Source organism: Camellia sinensis, chromosome 4 (assembly GCF_055761805.1).
Source record: "Camellia sinensis isolate YWXY chromosome 4, ASM5576180v1, whole genome shotgun sequence".
Taxonomy (NCBI): Eukaryota; Viridiplantae; Streptophyta; class Magnoliopsida; order Ericales; family Theaceae; genus Camellia; species Camellia sinensis.
Window position 1 is genome coordinate 14,845,327 of NC_138964.1, and position 9,125 is coordinate 14,854,451.

Below are 9,125 nucleotides of genomic sequence, written 5' to 3' on the forward strand. Positions count from 1 at the left end.
TGTTCGAAACATTAATCTGATGTTTGAAACATTGTAACGGGACCTTTCAGTCTATAAGAAAACTTTTAGGACTAAACAGTGTATAAGTTATTAATTTGGGATTTATTGCATCCCCTTTTTTTTTTTCCCTCCCCCCCTCCCCCCCTTTTTTTGGCTACAAAACGTTTAGTCGGCAAAAACATGATATTATGTTTTATTGCAAATATTATAATGTGTCCATACCCTGTCTGTATTCCATGCAACATGTAATATGTACATAAGTAAAATGCTACATAAAATATCAATGATTCCACAATCTGTATCCGTATACAAAAAATAAATTACTTTAATTGTCCAAGTACATACAAACCAACTATTGTCCAAACTAAAATAACAATTCCATACAAAATATAGAATCATACAAAAAGTAAAGCCCTCCATATACAAAAATTACATTTACTATACCATGTGAAACGACCATTTGACATGGTACAAATTCCTATCGTACTTTGTACCACGACAAAAGGTGATGTATGTACCAAGCCAAAAGTACATCTATGTACCATGACAAAAAATCATATATCTGTACGGCGACAAAAAGTGATCTATCTACCATGCCAATAATTATCTGTTGGCTGCCAAAAGTTTTCTGTATCAGTAATAGATAACTGCACAAAAGCCGGAGATGACAAAAGTATTATATTACTTCTATACAAAAGTACAATTTCTTCTCCATACACAAGTACAATTTCTTCTCCATACACCAAAATATCTATAGAAGTCCACGCATCAAAGTCATCTACAAAAAACAAAAAAAACATTAGAATTAGATCCAAAAATGCTCAACTTCATCAATGAATTTGGCAACAAGTGACAAATAAAAATAAGTGAGAAACAACCTTCCATTTCAAAAAGGATATTAGAACATGTGATAAAAATAATAACAAAAATAAATTTTAATCATAAAAGGAAATATGTAGAAATGTATGTTGAGACACCTATAAATGGTTCATCAAAGAAAAATTACTTGATATCTCATGACGCACATGGCCTCAGAAACACCATGAGCACGTTTCATACTTGTATGAAAGCTTAAATATAATATAACACACGTGTGCACGTTCAAAAAATTACCAAGTTTATAACAAGGCGTAAACTGAGTTCATATTGGTTTCTGAATATTTTTCCCATAATTTTCCATTACTAGACATCTACAATACATTTCGTCAGTCGTCACAAGTCCTATTTGTAATGGGAAAACTGCCCGTGAGAGTCAGACGGAGGTTCGGGGGCTATTTTGAAGTTTCGCCCCCGAAACGCCCTTTTTCGACTAAGTTTTGGGCGTATTTGGCTCTAAATCCCAACCTACGGGTCCAAAAAACATTCCGTCAATTGTCACAAGTCATATTTGGCATAAGGAAGCTATTCGTGCTGGCCACACGGCGGTTCAAGGACTGTTTTGAATTTTTGCCCCCAAAACGCAATTTTTCGATTAAGTTTTAGGCGTATTCGTTTCTAAATCCCAACCTACGGGTCCGAATAACATTCCGTCATTTGTCACAAGTCCTATTTGGCATGGGGAAGGTGTTCATGTCGGCCACATGGCGGTTCGGGGGCTGTTTTCAATTTTCGCCCCCGAAACACCCTTTTTCGACTAAGTTTTGGGCGTATTCGGCTCTAAATCCCAATATATGGGTCCGAATAATATTCCGTCAGTTGTAACAAGTCATATTAGGCATGGGAAAGCTGTTCGTGTCAACCACACGGCGGTTCGGGAGATGTTTTGAATTTTTGCCCCCGAAATGCCTTTTTCGACTAAGTTTTGGGCATATTCGGCTTCAAATCCCAACATATGGGTCCGAATAACATTCCGTTAGTTGTAACAAGTCATATTTGGCATGGGGAAGTTGTTTGTGTCGGCCACACGGCGGTTCGGGGGCTGTTTTGAATTTTCGCTCCCGAAATGCCCTTTTTTGACTAAGTTTTGGGCATATTCAGCTCTAAATCCCACCCTATGGGTCCGAATAACATTCCGTCAGTTGTTACAAGTCATATTTGGCATGGGGAAGGTGTTCGTGTCGGCCACACGGTGGTTCAGAGGCTGTTTTGAAGTTTTGCCCCCCCAAAGCCCTTTTTCGACTAAGTTTTGAGCGTATTCAGCTCTAAATCCCAACTTACGGGTCTGAATAATATTCCGTCAGTTGTCACAAGTCATATTTGGCATGGGGAAGGTGTTCGTGTCAGCCACATGGTGGTTCAGGGACTGTTTTGAAATTTTGCCCCCGAAACGCCGTTTTTCGACTAAGTTTTGGGCGTATTCGGCTCTAAATCCCAACCTACGGGTCCGAATAATATTCCGTCAGTCGTCACAAGTCATATTTGGCATGGGGAAGGTGTTCGTGTCAGCCACACGGCGGTTCGGGGGCTGTTTTGAATTTTCGCTCCCGAAACGCCGTTTTTCGACTAAGTTTTTGGCGTATTCAGCTCTAAATCCCAACCTACGGATCCGAATAACATTCCGTCAGTTGTCACAAGTCATATTTGGCATAGGGAAGGTGTTCATGTCGGCCACACAGCGGTTCGGGGTCTGTTTTGAATTTTTGTCCCCAAAACACCCTTTTTCGACTAAGTTTTGGGCGTATTCGGCTCTAAACTCCAACCTATAGGTCCGAATAACATTCCGTCAGTTGTCACAAGTCATATTTGGCATGAGGAAGGTGTTTGTGTCGGCCACACGGCGGTTCGGGGCTGTTTTCAATTTTCGCTCCCGAAACGCCCTTTTTCGACTAAGTTTTGGGCGTATTCGGCTCTAAATCCCAACTTACGGGTCCGAATAACATTCCATCAGTTGTCACAAGTCATATTTGGCATGGGAAAGGTGTTCGTGTCGTCCAGACGGCGGTTCAGGGATTGTTTTCAATTTTCGCCCCCTTAACGCCCTTTTTCGGTTAACTTTAAGGAGTTTTTGGCTCTAACTCCCAACCTAAACGTGCTAATTACATGCCGTCTGCTGTCACAGGTCCTATTTGCCACAAGAAAGGTGGCCGTGACATCTGTACGCCAGTTAGGAAGTTGTTTCGCATTTTCGGCCCCTTAACGCCCTTTTTCAATTAAGTTTAGGGCGTTTTTGGCTCTAACTCGCAACCTAAACGTGCTAATTACATTCCGTCTATTGTCACAGGTCCTATGCATCACAGGGAAGGTGTCCATGAGAGTCGCAAAGTGGTTCGGAGGCTGTTATCAATTTTTGCCCCCAAAATGCCCTTTTTCGACTAAGTTTAAGGAGTATTGGGCTCCAACTTCCAACCTACAGGTCCGAATTACATTCCGTTAGTTGTCACAAGTCCTATTTGTCATGGGGAAGCTGTTCGTGAGAGCCACACGGTGGTTTGGGGGCTGTTTTAAATTTTAGCCCCCAGAAGGCCCTTTTTCAACTAAGTTTAAGACGTTTTTGGGTCTAACTCCCAACATACGGGTCCAAATTACATTCCGTCAGTTGTCACAGGTCTTATTTGTCAAGGGGAAGCTGTCCATGAGAGCCACACGGTGGTTCAGGAGCTGTTTTGAATTTTCACTCCCGGAATGTCCTTTTTTGACTAAGTTTAGCACGTATACGGCTCTAACTCCCAACCTACAGGTCCGAATTACATTCCGTCAGTTGTAAAAATTCCTATTTGTCATGGGGAAGCTGTCCGTGAGAGTCACACAGTGGTTCGGGGGCTGTTTGCAATTTTCGCCCCCGAAACGCCCTTTTTCGACTAAGGTTAAGGCATATTCGGCTCTAACTTCCAACCTATAGGCCTGAATTACATTCCGTCAGTTGTCACAAGTGTTATTTAAAATCTAATACTGATTTCCATCAATTGTGGGGGCTAAGGAATCAAAGACCGGTCAAGGTGGAACCACCTGAGGGGGTGAACCAAATAACCTTGATGATCGCTCCTTTAGCCTTCAAGCCACAAGTCCTCCAATGATCTTAAACGAGGGTTCATATCCTTACTTCCAGTCTAGGCGATTATGGTGGTGATAAAATTGCAGAGTGTTTATGTTCGTTTGTGTATTCTGGGTATTCTAAACACCAAAAAGTTGATTTCAAATATTCAAAAACTGTTTACACAAAAATGAAAACAATGGGTATTTTTGAACTTTTTATTGTTTTTGTTAAAGAAAAACGAAAAATAAAAGAAAAAACAATAACAAACATGTCAGATTTTAAAATTGTTTCCTTGTGTACTTCTTGAGCCTACCCTAGGGATGAAAAATCCATGGTAATGCTGATGTATTTCATCCAACTTCCTCATATTTGTTGATTTGATTATGTTTCTTAACATTTCTTTCATATTACATAGAACTTCAGCATTCCTATGCAAAGAAATGCACAGGCATTACTAAGAGAACACTGTGTTTAGAAAACTGAGTATGAGGGCAAGCACACATCCCATACCCACGTTTATTGAGGTTATCTAATCATAAACCTCTTGCAAGTTACCAATTCTTCGCATCATTTACTTTTGGGCAGTACAGAGCATATGCTTATAGCAATAGAATATCAGGCCAACGTTGGTGTGTAAGCATAAACAAACAACATAAGCACAATTCTAGAGTAACAGAAAAATTAATAGCTAGAACCATTGAAGAAATTAATCTTTAGAGATTTTTAGCAAGCATTTATGATGAGCATTCCACATAATTAAACCTCAAGCAGCAGTTCCAGAACCAGAAAACAGAAAAGAAATGAAAACAAATAGTAGAAAAGAAAAGGTGCCACGGCAGATTGAATACCACAATAACGTGGATCTCCAAGAAGGCCAACAAATGATATGTAGTCATTTGACAATCTTGCCCGTCCTTCTTGCTCCTCTATCATAGAATAAGCAATATACAATGAAATGATAATACAATATTAACACGCTAGATAATAAACCCATTGTATTTGTCAGTCCCAAACTACTTCAAGGAGTGAATATCAATCACTTCAAGATACAAGACCTCAAACTTATATTAGTCTAATTATGAAAAGCATACTTGAATAAAGAATGAATAAAGAAACAAAAGCACAGAAACGTCAAATGAAAGGAGAAACAGTTTCATAATAGGCAACAACAACTGCAGCTCAAGTGCAAAAAAGAAAAAAGAAAGTCTAAACCAATTTTAATTTATATTATTTTTTAAAATTCAATTATGAAGAATGATACAACATATACCTTAGTTATTTTTTTATCTATAAGCAGCTTCTTCAGCTTCTTGAATTTTCTTGTCTTCAAGAATTTATCTGCCTATAATTTTTTAGCGAAAACCAATTAAACTAGTGACACTAGTGTCTATGCCAATGCAAATATATCCACAAGGGGGTGGGGACAGGGAGAAAGGCACTCGATGAGTAAAAAATGAAAATCAAAATGTCCTTTATCATTGTTGATACAAATGTAAATGGGCATTGTCAGACGGAATCACGTTTGTCTTCTACTTCATCTTCCTTGGTTCTACACAACACCAAGGGAAGCTTTTTTTGAATACTTAGATGTTACAATGTGACAAGGTAGTTTGCATGTGAAAACATTTTAAGGGCTGTTTGGTTGTCATGAAAACAGGGGGGTAGAAAGGAAAATAACAAAAATAACTGAACATTGGACTCCATTACTCGGTTAATGATATTGTGCATAATCTTAGGCAAATAATTACTAGGTTCTATTTGTGTGGAAAAAATATATCTATACTACTTGCCTAATTGCGTGTCATGCCTCAAACTAACATAATAACAAGTATCACTTTGTTCTGGGGATTGAGTTCTTCAGATGGTCAGTGATCACAATTGAAAGTAGAATTCTCCAGTAAAATATTGGGGAGATACCTATTTGGTAGAATATTTTGAAGTATACAAATCATTTTCAAGAGTACAATTATAGTGAGAAGTCAAATTAAATAAAATGGGCTTTATTAGATAATTGAAACACACAGAATAACAACAAAACATAAATAAATAAAAATCATGTAAAAAATTGTGGGAATTAAAGAACCCTGTATCCTTTTTTCCTTTTTGATTGTGATATATATTTATTTATTTGGGGTAGATATATAGGAAGGACAATTGAGGACAATTATAACCTTACATTGTGATCGAGACACAAAAATAAATTGACAAAGCTTGAGACACAAAATATTGCACTTTGGTGAAAAATTCGTGCCCAGTTCATTAAAAGCTCATTAAAAAGTGACTTGTTATGTAAACAAGCCAAGCTTGAAAGCATTTTAAAACTCGTTAAGTTTTTAAGTCAAACCTCAACAACTAACTACTTGGCTAATTTACAATCCTAAATATATATGCCATACAACTTCCAATCCACTGAGCATTAAATTCTCCAGAGAATGCCAACTCTCTCCAATGAAATACCCTAAATCTGTGCAAGTCAATCATCATAAGATGGTAATCCACAGAGATAGTTCATGGGTACTATACAATAATACCTAACATAAGCTTAGAATTTGTTTGGCAGTTTCATTGGTTTACAGAGTGATATTACAGACAAATGACTAAATCAGAAAACACGCAGACCACTACACAGATGAATTATATAAGAATTAATGAAGAAAAAAGACAAATAAAACACTGAAGAAAAACAATTAGAACCAAAAATCAAAATGCCTGAAGTGTGAAAATAAAGAAATAGAGACACTGACCTTGACATCACTTGTTTGGAAATATATAAACAGATAATGCCCAACCACGATCCCAATTGTGATTCCCACTCCAGATCCAAAGTTTCTCACTATCACATTTCATTGATTTTGATTTTTGACATCAAAATTTTTTCTCTGTCAAACGCATAATTTTATGGAAATCAAACCACTTCAACCAAACCCAATAAACAAATCAACACAAAATTAAACTAAAAAAATCATATAAAACCCTAGCAAGTGTGAGAAATGGAAAAAATAAACGAAAGGAGAGAGAGAGAGAGAGAGAGAGAGAGAGAGACTGAGATCGATAGAGAGGGAGAGAGAACGAGAGCGACAGAAAGAGAGAGAAAAACCTGTGATTTGCGGCATTGACGGTGTGACTTGCGACGGTGGCCAGCTACGGTGGAGTGGTGAGCCGGGGGTGAGGTTTGGTGGTGACTGTTCTATTGCTGGTGGGGAGATGGGTGGTACCGTCGCTGGTGGGGATGTGGATTGTACCGTCGCCGGTGAGGAGGTGGGTTGTACCGTCGCCTGCGACACTGGTAGACCGTGGCCGGTAGGAGGGTCGCCTCCGATGGAGTGAGAGAAAGAGAAAGAGAGAGAAGAGGGATGATGAGAGAGTGAAACGGGAGAGGACTGATAGGGTAGTCTAATTAAGGGACAAGGTTTGGTCAATGCCGACTAATTTTGTTTTTAGGCCAAGTTTGGGATGTTTCAAAAAAGTCAAAAAGTCAAAAAGTTACTCAAAAAGTTAAAAAGTTAATACTATTCACCAAAAGTCAACAATTACGGCTGCACAACTCTCAATTTAAATTTTTCCCTACAAATCAATTTTTACAATTTTTTATTACACATTTTTCAATAAAAAGTCAAAAAGTTAACCCAAACATCCATATTTTCAACCTCAATTTTTTAGTCCAAAAAGACAAAAAGTGCACTTATTTAGTCTTTCCAAACTTGGCCTTAGTAACGGCGACTAAATATTATTTTAGCAACGCTGCTACACACCTCCAGTCGGGTCGACCCCAGTGACGTGGCGCATTTTCATTGGTCAATTTTTTTTTTTTCGTTTCCTTCTGATCTAGCAGTGCCACGAGGCACTGGCGGGGTTGCTGGGGGTGGGATTTACTGGGCGTCGGACGTATTTTTGTTATTTTAGTCACTAAAAGTAGTGATTTGGCGACTAAACATTTTAGTCGTCAATTAATTTTATTAATCCCTCCAAAATTTGAAAAATTACTCTAAATATTTTATTTTTTGGCGACTAAAATTTATTTTTGTCGCTGAAAGTAAGTTTATGGCGATTAAAACTTTAGTCGCCAAAGAGAAAAAATACTTTTTTTTTATTTTCCATTCGACGACTAAACATTTTAGTAGCCAAAAATCAATATACGGCGACTAAATTTATTTTTGTCGCTGAAAGTAAATTTTTGGTGACTAAAACTTTAGTCGCCAAAGAGAAAAAATAATTTTTTATTTTCCATTCGGCGACTAAATATTTTAGTAGCCAAAAGTTAATATACAGCGACTAATTTTTTTTTGTTGCCAATTCTTGCATTTTCAGCGACTAAATTTTTTTTTAGTCGCCAATAATGAATATACTCCATCTAACTAACTGTATCAAGTATATAACCATGTATTTATATAAACACAACTGTATCCAGTATCAAGTATATAAGCAAACCACTCCCCCTTTTTGTTCGAGAGGGATTAAAAACCAAGTGACACAGTAGCCAAAAGCATGACTAGTCATCAATGATCATGGAGTGGGTGGCTGTGACTGCATCCGACGAAGAGATAGGATCTGAGCTAACTGAGAAGAAGACTGGGCCACGGACTCCTCAATGCGTTGTGAAGAAGCCTCCAATGCAATGAACCGAGCATCGACAGTAGTCTCTAGATCCGTGAGCCGTGCCTCAAAAATATCCATCCGCCCCTCAAGTCGGTCACAATGCGAAGCAACAAACTGCTCAAAAAACTGAAGCTGGCCACGAATAGTACGAACAGGAGGTGGCTACTCCCCCTCAGCAATAGCACCACCGGCAGCAGCTATATCAAACTCCGCCTCTTCTGCCATAGCAGCAACATCACCTGTACCTGTACCAGACCGACCCGCCCTAGTAGAAACCCCCCAAATGTGATACTGACTTTGAGAAACAGTCTTTTTGGTAAAAGGCCGGGTAGGTGAAGTAAACTCATCCTCATCAAATGAATAGACCTCAAACTTGGCGAGAAGCCGGTTAATGAGGCACCCGTAAGGCAAACCAAGGTTGTTACCCTCATACGCGGCAACTATTTTTTGGATGATCAAAGTGGCAAGATCAATGGAGCGATGTTGAGCAAGACACTAGAGGATAAACCTTTGGTCTTGGTTGATTTCTGAACTATGGGTGGTAACGATAATATTGGCACAAACAATGAGGTTGAGCAACCGAAACTGCGGTAGAAGCTCATTTTGTTTGATTAAG

The 9,125-nt window shown here is 38.5% G+C and overlaps 1 long non-coding RNA gene across 2 annotated transcripts; it reads right to left on the reverse strand.

The window, feature by feature from the left end:
* Positions 1–284: 284 nt before the first annotated feature.
* LOC114264098 (uncharacterized) lies at positions 285–7,336 on the reverse strand. Of its 2 annotated transcripts, XR_003629846.2 has the most exons (4): positions 7,011–7,336; positions 6,658–6,792; positions 4,762–4,839; positions 285–778 (listed from the first exon to the last, which is right to left on the reverse strand). It is a non-coding gene; the product is annotated as an uncharacterized LOC114264098 (long non-coding RNA). The 2 variants fall into 2 exon arrangements; XR_003629845.2 differs by lacking the exon at positions 4,762–4,839.
* Positions 7,337–9,125: the final 1,789 nt, after the last annotated feature.